This window comes from Arachis duranensis, unplaced genomic scaffold (assembly GCF_000817695.3).
Source record: "Arachis duranensis cultivar V14167 unplaced genomic scaffold, aradu.V14167.gnm2.J7QH unplaced_Scaffold_343483, whole genome shotgun sequence".
In the NCBI taxonomy this organism is placed as follows: domain Eukaryota; kingdom Viridiplantae; phylum Streptophyta; class Magnoliopsida; order Fabales; family Fabaceae; genus Arachis; species Arachis duranensis.
Window position 1 is genome coordinate 1,533,380 of NW_026264909.1, and position 13,367 is coordinate 1,546,746.

A 13,367-nucleotide genomic window follows, 5' to 3' on the forward strand; every position below is an offset into this window, starting at 1 on the left:
GATAATTTGTACCAATCACACTAACAATCACTCTAACAAGAATAATCACTTCATTTCATCTCTTGCTGTGTGCTTTGGTAGTTGTATGACAGGTAGAAGAGGGAGAGATTTAACTTCTTTCGATTCAGAACCTGAAAGGACCCTCCGAAGACTAAGGAGGGAAGTAAGAGGGAAAGAAGTTGTTGGTGCTGAGGAAAAGGAAGAGTATTTTAAAATAAACATGGAGGAGATTTTGGAAAACAATCATGAGGGAGAAGCTCACAACCATGCCAGAGAAGGCCCTGCAAATCATGCTGGGCAAGAGAGCTGCAAATCATGCTGGGCAAGAGAGGAGAGTTCTAGGCTCTTGCATCAATCCAAATCCAAGAAACTGTGGAAGTAGCATCCAAAAGCTCACCATACATGCCAACAACTTTGAATTAAAACCCCAGCTCATCACCCTTGTTCAGAACAATTGCTCGTTTGGAGGAAGTGCCCAAGAAGACCCCAACCAACATCTAACCACCTTCCTGAGAATTTATGACACTGTGAAGTCTAATGGAGTCCACCCCGATGTCTATAGGCTGCTTTTGTTCCCCTTTTCACTCAGGGACAAGGCATCCAATTGGCTTGAATCCTTCCCAAAGGAGAGCTTAACAAATTGGGAAGAAGTGGTGAACAAATTTTTGGCAAGATTCTACCCTCCTCAAAGAATTAACAGGCTGAGAGCTGAGGTGCAAAATTTCAGGCAACAAAATGGTGAGACTCTCTATGAGGCATGAGAGAGGTTCAAGTACTTAACAAGAAGATGCCCACCAGATATGTTCAATGAATGTGTTCAACTTCACATTTTCTATGAAGGTCTCTCTTATGAATCAAAGAAGGCTGTAGACCATTCCTCAGGAGGCTCTCTAAACAAGAAGAAAACTATTGAAGAAGCCATAGATGTCATTGAGATGGTAGCTGAGAATGACTACTTCTATGCCTCTGAAAGAAGCAACACTCAAAGAGTAATGGAGCTGAACTACATGGATGCATTGCTAGCTCAAAATAAGATGATCACCAAGTAGCTAGCAGATCTTACCAAGAAGGTGGAGGAAAACCAAGTTGCAGCAGTCATCACCTCATCACCAGCACAAGAAGGAGTGAACATAGGAGAAGAAGGTGACAGGGAACAAGCCAACTATGTTGGAAACTCACCTAGACAAATCCATGATCCATACTCTAAAACTTACAACTCTGGATAGAGAAATCACCCTAACTTTGGATGGGGGAATCAACAAGACCAAGGCCAAGACCAGAGACGCCACAACCTCAATTCCAACAACAATGCAACTCACCAACATACCTCACAGAGATCCTATCAACACCCACCTAACCACCCTTCTCAACCACCTAATCTCAATCCACCATCACTAACCGAGGATAGACTTTCAAAGATTGAGACTCTACTTGAAGATATATGTAGAGAAGTCCAAGACAATAAGGTGTTTAAGGAAGAAGTGTGAGCCAATATCAAAAACCAAGGAGAAAACATCAAGAGACTGGAGTCCCAAGTAGGGTATCTATCTCAACAAATTCCCAAACCCACTGATGGATTTCCCAGCGAGACGGCGAAGAATCCAAGAGGAGAAACAAAGAAAGTAAGGTGGGAAGAATGTAAGATGATCACCACAAGTGATGAGAGGAGTATGGAGGAAGTAGAACACCTCCAAGACAGTCCAAAAGGAAACCATGAAGAAAGAAACCATGCACCCCAACTCACACTCAAGGAAGAGCTGAAGAAAAGGGAGATACTGAACCCATATGCACCCTTTCCCCAAAGGCTTAAGGGTGGTGTAGCAGGGAGAATGTATTCAAGGTTCCTCGACATGTTTGCATCCCTTGATGTAAATATACCATTCATTAAGGCCCTCCAGCAAATGCCCTCCTACATCAAGTATATAAAGGAGCTACTAGCCAGAAAGAGTTCATTGAAGGATGAACAAACAATAAAGATGAACAGGGATTGCAATGCTCTTATTCAAACAAAGCCACCCACAAAGAAGAAGGATCCAGGGAGTTTCCACATTCCCTGTGCTATAGGAGAAATAATGATTGATAAGGGACTCTGTGACCTGGGAGCAAGTACCAACCTAATGCATCTATCCCTCATGAAAAGGCTTCAAATCAATGAGCTAACACCCACAGATGTAATCATCAAATTGGCTGACAAAACTCAAAAACAGGCAATAGGAGTGGTTGAGAATGTGTTAGTGAAGGTTGGAAACTACTTTCTCCCCGCAGACTTTGTCATCCTGGAAATGGATGAGAATCCTAGTCACCCCATCATTATGGGAAGGCCATTCTTAGCCACAGCCAGAGCACTTATAGATGTGGAGCAAGGAGAGCTAGTATTGAGAATACATGATGAATAGCTCACCTTCAATGTTTTTAAATCCTCACAAGAAGCAGATCATGATAACAAAGAGCTGAAGGAAGAGTCAAACAAGGGAGCTCAAGCACTACCCCTAAGAACTCATGTGGTTAACAACCAATGTGATCAAAAAGAACATCAACCAAGTGCAATCCAAAAGAAACCAGACCCACCAGAGTCATATGAGACAAGCAACAAAACTTCCCTCAAAGGGAAAACCACAAGTAGCAAAGTGACACCAAAGGACACAAGAAAAAAAGTCCCAAGAAGATGGAAAAACAAGAAAATCCCTACAGAAGGTTTCTCTCCAGGAGATGAAGTGGTCTCTGCCTACTTCCCACCTATACCACCTCATCTCCCCACCATTCCATCTCAGCTGCCCCCAGTATACACCTCAATAAAATCTTATCTCTGGAAGATGTGGAACTTCTCAACAAAGCCAATGGAAACATGTTCACTGCAAGGGAGGAAGATTTTAAGCACTACCAACCACCTTGACAAGGACCAAACATCAAGCTAATGATGCTAAAGAAGCGCTTCATGGGAGGCAACCCATGTTCTACACCCTCTCTCTTTAATCTCTAATAGTAGTAATAAAGCAAAGTTCATGGATTCTAAATCAACTTCGACAAACAATATGAGCATCCCTACATGCATCAGGTAGTACATGATAAGTTTGGTGTTCAAGGCACACCAAGAGGGCTTGAACACACTCAATAGTATGAGAACCCTTTCAAATCTTGTTGCACCATATGATCACAAACAAGTTTGGTGTTACCTATGTTGCATGCATGGGAACTTGAATGGTTGATTGATTTGTATCCATGAAAAGCATTTAGTTGTTTAGATATTTCAAAAACAAAAGAAAAAGATTTTTTTTAGTAGCTAGTTCACACATTAATCTTTCCCACCAACAATTTCAATTAACCGTTTGCATTCCTTTTGTCTTGTTTATGAAATCAAAAAAGGGTATTGATGGTACTTGATAGGACAATTAAGGAAGGGAGATTCGGCCACTATGCCAAGGAACTTATACATTTGTTTCCAAGGGGAGTATCTTGGAAAGTGTTGCCATGCAACATTGGAAAGTGGATAGCCTTGGAGACCGAACCAAGAACCTCATAAAAGAGGTGATCCCTGTGCTCATCCAAGGTCAAGCCCCAACCGTCCATCACAAAACAATACTAGCAATCCACACCTTTCAAACACCCATCACTCTTCTATATAAATGATCCTCATTTTGCACCCTCTCTGTACACTTCTTGTTTTAATTTATCTCCCTTTCCTTCTTTTGAACACACACATTTCATCCTCCACAAAAAGTTCCATACACACCCTCCTGGCCACGTCTTATGAGCCACAACCATACCAACCATCACTCATGGCTTCATCCAGCTCTAAAAGGAGAAGAGGGAAGGAGCCCATGGAGCAGCCTCCTTTCGATGCTGGGAGAATCAAGACTGCCTTCCATGAGCTTCAATATGAACGGATCAAAAACAAGAAAATCTTGCCAGAATTGACATTCCAGTTCAACGAGGATGAGTGCCCTAAGATCAGAGAGAAGATTGCATAGAGGGGTTGGCAAAAGCTCACCAACCCAGAGACAAAGATAATTGCAAACCTTATCAAAGAGTTCTATACAAATGCGGTCAGAGAAGACAGTACTAGGGCTCCCACCTTCAAAAGTTATGTAAGAGGAACAGAGGTGGACTTCAGCCCCAATGCTATAACAAGGACTCTTCAGCTGAAATCACCACATTTTGATGAGTTTAGCTATCAAATAAGAATAAGTAATGCTCCCGAGGAAGATGAACTTGAAGAAATTGTGAGTGATATGTGTGTTATTGGGTCTGATTGGGAAAGATACTCGGACAAAAGACCGAGGTTCATTAGGAGAGGAGACCTTATCCCAGAAGTCAAGGGATGGTTTGAGCTAGTAAGGAGGTCTATCCTTCCAGCCGCAAACAATTCTGAGGTCAATATTGCTCGAGCCTCCATGTTACATTGCCTAGTGAAAGGTGGAAGCATAAATGCGCATGAAATTATAGCTGAAGGAATCCAGGATTCAGCCGAGAAGAATGATCCGGGTGCTAGACTTTGGTACCCCAGCACCATCCTGAGACTATGCATGAAAGCCAAGGTGGTGTTCAAAGACAACAATCTATAATGGGTAAATCCTGGGAGGCTAGTCACGTTCCAACGTATAAACTATGTGACACCTGCTCAACAACAAAGAAGACCTTGGATAGGGAAAAGAACTACACAAGAAGAACCCCACCAAGAAGAACCTCACCAAGAAGAACCCCGACAAACAGGGCACCGGCAAGAAGGACAATATGATCCAACCAACATAAATTTGTTTCACATCAAGGAAGCCATTGAGTATATGGCAAGTGGCTATATGAAGGGACAAGAACAGCAACTACATGTCCAAGCTCAAAGGATGGATCATCAAGAAACACTACTCTCTAGTTGGATGGATCAACAAAGAGAGTGGCAGAAATAGCAAATGGAGTTGCAACAGGAGCATTACTCCCAGCTCACCTAAGCCATCAATCAAGTGTCCAAAAGGCAAGAAAGCTAGGACAAACATCTGCAAGAACTCAACCAACGCCAGATAGCTCAGATGAAAGCCTTCAACAAATTCAGTGTGCTCAATGAAGGAAGGCAACTGCATCGAGAAGAATTTAGCATAAACACTCAGGCCAAGTTAACTTATATGACTGGGCATATGCATAACTTTCATCCTGACATCCCAAGTTATGAGGCAGTCCACAAGGACTTAACAGAACAAGAAGAGGGGAAGGTGAAACAGTAAAAGGAAGCATTAAAGAAGAAGATGGAAGATGCTAGTTTCTGGAAAAAGCTGATAGGGAAGCGCAAAGGGAATGGGGACTCAAGCAATCAAGGAGGATCCCAAGACAAGGGAACATGAGCATTCCAATAAGTGAAAGGTGGTGGAGTTCCTTCTTAGTTCTATCTTTTTCAGAGCTTTAAATAAGGAAAATCATGTATGAAACAAAACATGCTTCCATAGTAGTTTAGGAATTTTCAATTATGCTTTAAAATGTGTTGCTTAGGTCCATGCTCACTAGTCTAGGTCCCTAGTTTTCATCTTCACCTTTCTTACTTGTATGCCTGTCCTTTAAGTTAATCAAAAAGAAAATGTTATGATAAGAACAAGAGTGGAGTTATTTTGTGAAGTAAGTTCTGAATGTTTGTGGTAGGGTGATTAGTTAGCTAAGTTGGTTCACCAACAAGGAAAGAAGGCAACTATCTGTCCTGAATCCTATGTTTGAAACACCTCCTATGAGACTAACTAAATAATAAGATCCCAATAAGAAAAGAGAAAGAGCAATAAAAGTGAAAAGGAAAGAAACACAATAAGAAACAATGCTAGGCACCAAGGGTTTTAAGATTGAGGCATGTGTCTGTGGTGTTCATGTGCAAGGGATATGCTTGGACAAATAAGCTCTTAGGGGTGCCTCATCACTTGGTAACCTAGATTAACTAATCCGGGATTATCAGCTGAAAGTCCACTATCAAGAGTGACCTTTGCGACAGAACACTTAGTAACGGTGTCTTAACACCTAGCACCTTGAACCAACTGGTTCGGGAGTGTTGACTGAAAGCTTATCATAAAGAGTCGCCCTCTTACATAGCACTTAGCCAAAAGAAGAATGCAACAAATCTTGAAAAAAAAATGGGGGAAGGATCAACAATTAAGAAGTCTCAAAGGATGCAATCAAGAGAGTGACCAAGGACTTGATAAAGGCCTGAAATCTAGTAAAGGAATGAACCTAAGTTGATATGCATGAAACCCCATAAACCAGGAATTCTACTTCTATATTGTCTTCTTGTTCTTTCATCCATTCTTCCTATGTTTCAGTACTTGCTTAGGGACAAGCAACCTTTAAGTTTGGTGTTGTGATGCCAGGGCATCTAGGCCAGTTTTACTGACCTTTTCTTTACTGTTTTAGGTAGTTTCATGCACTTTCTTAGAGAATAAGGCAAGTTTTGGATGAAAATACAATCACACCTTGATTCAAGCAACTATTGTGAATTTCACATGATTTCATGAGGATTTTGCAAGAATTCAATGACAAATTGATGATGCATAATCTCATGACTTTGACTAGAGCTTTGATGCACTTTATTTGCTTTATTTCAAGACAAAGGAAGCAAGGAAGAACCACGTTAGTAGCCACATTAACCTAGTTAACGTGACCCCTAATGTGGAATGGGAAAGAGCTTGCAACATTAATGAGAAAAGTGAGCACCAATAATGCCTGCGAAACCATCATAAGCCCATGTTAATTGCCACATTAACTATGTTAACGTGGTAGTTAACGTGGAGACAAAGAAAGCTCCAACATTAGTGGTAAACGTGAACACCACTAACGCTCCAAAATTTGCAATAAGCCATATTAAGAGTCACGTTAACTTAGTTAATGTGAGCTTTAACGTGGAAGAGAGGAACAATGCCAACGTTAGTGACATTCACCTTTGTCACTAACGTTGGATCAAACTAGCATTGCCCACATTAGTGGTCATGTTAAGACCACTAACATGAAAGTTAACGTGGAGCTAAGATTAATGAGCCAACGTTAGTGATACTCACCTTTGTCATTAACGTTGGAGATGGCATTCACTACCACGTTAGTGGCCATGTTAACTTAGTTAACGTGAGCTCTAACGTGGAGAGTAGGGGCACTTGGAGCGTTAGTGACAAAGGTAAGTGTCACTAACACTCTCGAAGATGAGGCATACCCACGTTAAGAGCCACGTTAGTTACACTAACGTGAACTCTAACGTAGGGACAAGGGGCATAAGGCAACGTTATTGGGAAAGGTGAGTCCCAATAACGCTTGCGAAGGTTCAAAAGGCAACGTTAGTGGTCACGTTAGTGCCACTAACGTTGGAGTTAACGTGGGGTTGGAACGTTAGTGAAAAAGGTGATTGAAACTAACGTTCTCGAACCCACAATCTCACTTAATGTTAACATCACTAACACCTATGCCTAACTCACACTTTTCTGCAAGCTGAGCCCACTAAAGATTGTAACTGCTTCGACTCAAGATCTAAGGCCCACATCCAGGACTTGGAGAACTGACTAGAAGATCAAGAAGAGTAGTATATATAGGAGTAGTTTTGAACTATAGAGAGCTTGGCACTTTGGAGAACTACCCTCTATATATTTATTTTCTGCACTTTTAGCTAAGCATGTATTATTTTTTGCCATTTTCAATTTCTAGAGCTATGAACAACTAAACCCCTTTCATTGGGTTAGGGAGCTCTGTTGTAATTTGATGGATCAATTATAGTTTTCATTCTTCTTCTTCTTTTTTCTCTTTTGATTTACTAGAAAGCTTTTGATCTTAATTCAATTGGTTAGTTGTCTTGGAAAAGAAACTCTCCATAATTGGATCTCCTCTGAGCCTTGGAAAAGGGATGAGGAGATCATGCTAGAAATGCTTTCTCATGTTGGACCAAATTGGGGTCTAGGCGGATATAGTGACATGTAATCTTCCCAACACTTTGATTTGGAAATACATGTGGTATAATCAGTGACCACACTTCATCTCTTCCCATGAGCAATTAAATCAAGGAATTGAGCAATTGTTCAAGCTTAGAGAGATTGGGTTGTGATGAGCGGATAATTTATACGCTTTTTGGCACTGTTTTTAGTATGTTTTTAGTATGTTTTGGTTAGTTTTTAGTATGTTTTTATTAATTTTTATTTAAAATTCACTTTTTTGGGCTTTACTATGAGTTTGTGTGTTTTTCTATGATTTCAGGTAATTTCTGGCTGAAATTGAGGGACCTGAGCAAAAATCTGATTCAGAGGCTGAAAAAGGACTACAGATGCTGTTGGATTCTGACCTCCCTGAACTGGAAGTGAATTTTCTGGAGCTACAGAAGCCCAATTGGCACGCTCTCAATTGTGTTGGAAAGTAGACATCTTGGGCTTTCAAGAAATGTATAATAGACCATACTTTGTTTGAGATTTGATGGCCCGAACCGGCGTTGCAAATCAGCTTCAGAATTCCCAGCGTTTAACGCCGGAACTGGCACAAAAATTGGATTTAAACGCCCAAACAGGCACAAAAGCTGGCGTTTAACTCCAGGAAAAGTCTCTACACATGAAAGCTTCAATTCTCAGCCCAAGCACACAACAAGTGGACCCCGAAAGTGGATTTTTACGTCATTTACTCACTTCTGTATACCCTAGGTTACTAGTTCACTATTAATAGGACCTTTTGACATTGTATCTTTACCTCATGACATTACACGTTTCTTATTGTACCTTCTACGGCATGAGTCTCTAAACCTCATGGTTGGGGGTGAGGAGCTCTGCTGTGTCTTGATGGATTAATGCAATTACTACTGTTTCTTCATTCAATCACGCTTGCTTCTATTCTAAGATATCACTTGTTCCTCAACTTGATGAATGTGATGATCCGTGACATTCATCATCATTCTCACCTAGGAACGTGTGCCTGACAACCACCTCTGTTCTACTTTAGATTGAGTGAATATCTCTTGGATTCCTTAATCAGAATCTTCGTGGTATAAGCTAGAATTGATGGCGGCATTCAAGAGAATCCGGAAGGTCTAAACCTTGTCTGTGGTATTCTGAGTAGAATTCAAGGATTGAATGACTGTGACGAGCTTCAAACTCCTGAGGGCTGGGCGTTAGTGACAGACGTAAAAGAATCACTGGATTCTATTCCAACCTGATTGAGAACCGACAGATGATTAGCCGTGCTGTGACAGAGCGCGTTGAACATTTTCACTGAGAGGATGGGAGGTAGCCATTGACAACAGTGAAACCCTACATACAGCTTGCCATGGAAAGAGTCTTGCGTGCATGAAGAAGAAGACAGTAGGAAAGCAGAGATTCAGAAGATAGAGCATCTCCAAAACCTCAACCTTTTCTCCATTACTGCAAAACAAGTATTTATTTCATGTTCTTTTACTTTTCACAATTAAACCTGAGAATTATTGATATCCTGACTAAGAGTTACAAGATAACCATAGCTTGCTTCAAGCCGACAATCTCCGTGGGATCGACCCTTACTCACGTAAGGTATTACTTGGACGATCCAGTGCACTTGCTGGTTAGTTGTGCGGAATTGCAAGAGTGTGATTGCAATTTCGTGCACCAAGTTTTTGGCACCGTTGCCGGGGATTGTTCGAGTTTGGACAACTGACGGTGTATCTTGTTGCTTAGATTAGGACTGTTTTATTTTTGTTGGTTTAGAGTCTTTTATTTGAGTTTAGTTTCATATTTTAAGTTTGGTGTCAATTGCATGCTTTTGTTTCCTTTTAATTTTTCGAATTTGCATGTTCTTAGTCCCTTCTTGATCTTTAAAAATTCTAAGTTTGGTGTCTTCTTTGTGTTTTTCTTTAAATTTTCAAAAATTTGTGTTTGATTTTCTAAAAATTTTAAGTTTTGTGTCATTTTGTTGTTTTTCTCTTTCCTCATTTCAAAAATCAAATCTTTTTCAAAATAATTTTCAATCATATCTTTTTAATTGCTAATTCCAAACTCTTTTTAATTAATTAATTGATTTAGTTTTCAATTTGCTTTGATTTTATTTTCTTTTGGTTTTCAAAATTTTATTTTATTTTCTTTTCCATTTATTTTATTATTTTCGGTCATTTTTAATTAATAACGAAAAAAAATTCTATACTTTACATGTGAATCCATATCATTTCCTTTTCTCCATCATGGACCTAAGTGGAATTGAGCAGTCCAGAAGGACTCTGGGGTCATATGCTAACCCCATTACAGCTGCATATGGGAGTAGCATCTGTATACCTCCCATTAAAGCAAGCAGCTCTGAGCTAAATCCTCAACTCATTGTCCTGGTGCAGCAAAACTGCCAGTATTCTGGTCTTCCACAGGAAGAACCTACTGCGTTTCTGGCATAGTCTTTACAAATTACTGACACAGTACGTGATAAAGAGGTGGATCAGGATGTCTACAGATTATTACTGTTTCTAGGATGTCTACAGACTGTTACTATTTCCATTTGCTGTAAAAGATCAAGCTAAGAGGGGGTTGAATAACCAACTCTCAGTAAGCATAAAAACATGGAGACAGTTATCAGACAAATTCCTGAATCAATTTTACCCTCCAAAAAGGATGACACAGCTAAGGCTGGACATCCAAGGCTTTAAACAAGAGGATAATGAATCCCTTTATAATGCCTGGGAGAGGTACAGAGGTATGCTAAGAAAATGCCCCTCTGAAATGTTTTCAGAGTGGGTACAGTTAGGCATCTTCTATTATGGGCTCACAGAAAAAGCTCAGATGTCTTTAGACCACTCAGTTGGTGGATCTATACACATGCAGAAGATGATTGAAGAGGCTCAAGAGCTCATAGATATAGTTGCTAGAAATCAACATTTATACTCAAGCAGTGAGTTCTCTATAAAAGAAGAAGCTATGGCAGTAACTACTGATCCTAACCCTCAAGAACAGATGGTTGAGCTTAATCAGCAATTACTCATGATGACAAAACAGTTAGCAGAATTTAAAGAGATGCTCCAAGAAACTAAAATTGTTAACAAGAATATGGAAGCACAATTAAATCAGACAAGACAGCAACTATCTAAACAGATAACAGAAGAATGCCAAGCTGTTAAATTAAGGAGTGGGAAAACATTGAATGAATCAACTCAAAGCAGCAGAAAGCTAAAAAAGGAATAACTAACAGAGGATAACCAAATCACTGTCCAAAATCTCTCTGAGGACAGTAAGAGCCTAGAGAGGAATACTTTTGGCATTCACACGCCAGAAAGGGGGAAGTTGGCGTTAAACGCCCATTCCCTGCCCAGTTCTGGCATTTAAACGCCAGAAAGGGGGGGAAAAGTTGGTGTTAAACGCCCATTCCCTGCCCAGTTCTGGCGTTCAAACGCCAGAAAGGGGAGAAAAGTTGGCGTTAAATGCCCATTCCTCACCCAATCCTGGCGTTCAAACGCCAATGAGGAATCAGAAACCTGAGAGTGCTGATAGTAACCCCTCTAAGAAGGCTTCTCCAACCACTTCTGTAGGAAATAAACCTGCAGCAACTAAGGTTGAAGAGTATAAAGCCAAGATGCCTTATCCTCAGAAACTCCACCAAGCGGAACAGGATAATCAATTTGCCCACTTTGCAGACTATCTCAGGACTCTTGAAATAAAGATTCCGTTTGCAGAAGCACTTGAGCAAATAGCTTCTTATGCTAAGTTCATGAAAGAGATCTTAAGTCATAAGAAGGATTAGAGAGAAACTAAAAAAGTGTTTCTCACTGAAGAATGCAGTGCAGTCATTCTGAAGAGCTTACCAGAGAAGCTTCAAGATCCAGGAAGCTTTATGATACCATGCACATTAGAAGGCGCTTGTACCAAGACATCCCTATGTGACCTTGGAGCAAGTATCAATCTAATACCTGCATCCACTATCAGAAAGCTTGGGCTGACTGAAGAAGTCAAACCAACCCGGATATGCCTCCAACTTACTGATGGCTCCATTAAATACCCATCAGGCATAATTGAGGACATGATTGTCAAGGTTGGGCCATTCGCCTTCCCAACTGACTTTGTAGTGCTGGAAATGGAAGAGCACAAGAGTGCAACTCTCATCCTAGGAAGACCCTTCCTAGCAACTAGACGAACTCTCATTGATGTACAAAAAGGGGAAGTGACCCTGAGAGTCAATGAGGATGAGTTCAAGTTGAATGCTGTCAAAGCTATGCAGCATCCAGACACATCAAATGACTGCATGAGCGCTGATATTATCGACTCTTTAGTGGAATAGATCAATATGACTGAGAGTCTCGAATCAGAGCTAGAGGATATCTTTAAAGATGTTCAGCCTGACCTGGAGGAACCAGAGGAAATAAAAGAACCTTTGAAAATTCCTCAGGAAGAGGATAAGCCTCCTAAACCCGAGCTCAAGCCACTACCACCATCCTTGAAGTATGCATTTCTGGGAGAAGGTGACACTTTTCCAATGATTATAAGCTCTGCTTTAAACTCGCAGGAAGAGGAAGCACTAATTCAAGTGCTAAGGACACATAAGACAGCTCTTGGGTGGTCCATAAGTGATCTTAAGGGCATTAGCCCAGCAAGATGCATGCACAAGATCTTATTGGAAGATAATGCCAAGCCAGTGGTTCAACCACAGAGGCGGCTAAATCCAGCCATGAAGGAGGTGGTGCAGAACGAGGTCCCTAAGTTACTAGAGGCTAGGATTATTTATCCTATTTCTGATAGCCCCTGGGTGAGCCCTGTCCAAGTTGTCCCCAAGAAGGGAGGCATGACAGTGGTTCATAATGAAAAAAATGAACTGGTTCCCACAAGAACAGTTACAGAATGGTGTATGTGTATTGACTACAGAAGGCTCAATACAGCCACCAGAAAGGATCATTTTCCTTTACCATTCATAAACTAGATGCTAGAGAGACTAGCAGGTCATGAATATTATTGCTTTTTGGATGGCTATTCAGGTTACAACCAAATTGTAGTAGATCATCAGGACCAAGAGAAAACAGCATTTACATGTCCGTCTGGAGTATTTACCTATAAAAGGATGCCTTTTGGTCTGTGCAATGCACCTGCAACCTTTCAGAGGTGCATGCTATCTATCTTCTCAGATATGGTAGAGAAATTTCTGGAAGTCTTCATGGATGACTTTTTAGTATTTGGAGACTCATTCAACTCCTGCCTTAACCATCTAGCACTTGTTTTGAAAAGATGCCAAGAGACCAACCTAGTTTTAAACTGGGAAAAATGTCACTTCATGGTGACTGAGGGGATTGTCCTTGGGCATAAAATTTCAAGCAAGGGAATAGAGGTGGATCAACCAAAGGTAGAGGTAATTGAAAAATTACCACCACCTGCCAATGTTAAGGCAATCAGAAGCTTTCTGGGGCATGCAGGATTCTACAGAAGGTTTATAAAGGATTTTTCAAAAATTGC

The 13,367-nt window shown here is 40.7% G+C and overlaps 1 non-coding gene across 1 annotated transcript; it reads right to left on the minus strand.

Moving 5' to 3' along the window:
* Nucleotides 1-698: 698 nt before the first annotated feature.
* LOC127744420 (small nucleolar RNA R71) lies at nucleotides 699-805 on the minus strand. Its single transcript, XR_008005409.1, has one exon. It is a non-coding gene; the product is annotated as a small nucleolar RNA R71 (small nucleolar RNA).
* Nucleotides 806-13,367: the final 12,562 nt, after the last annotated feature.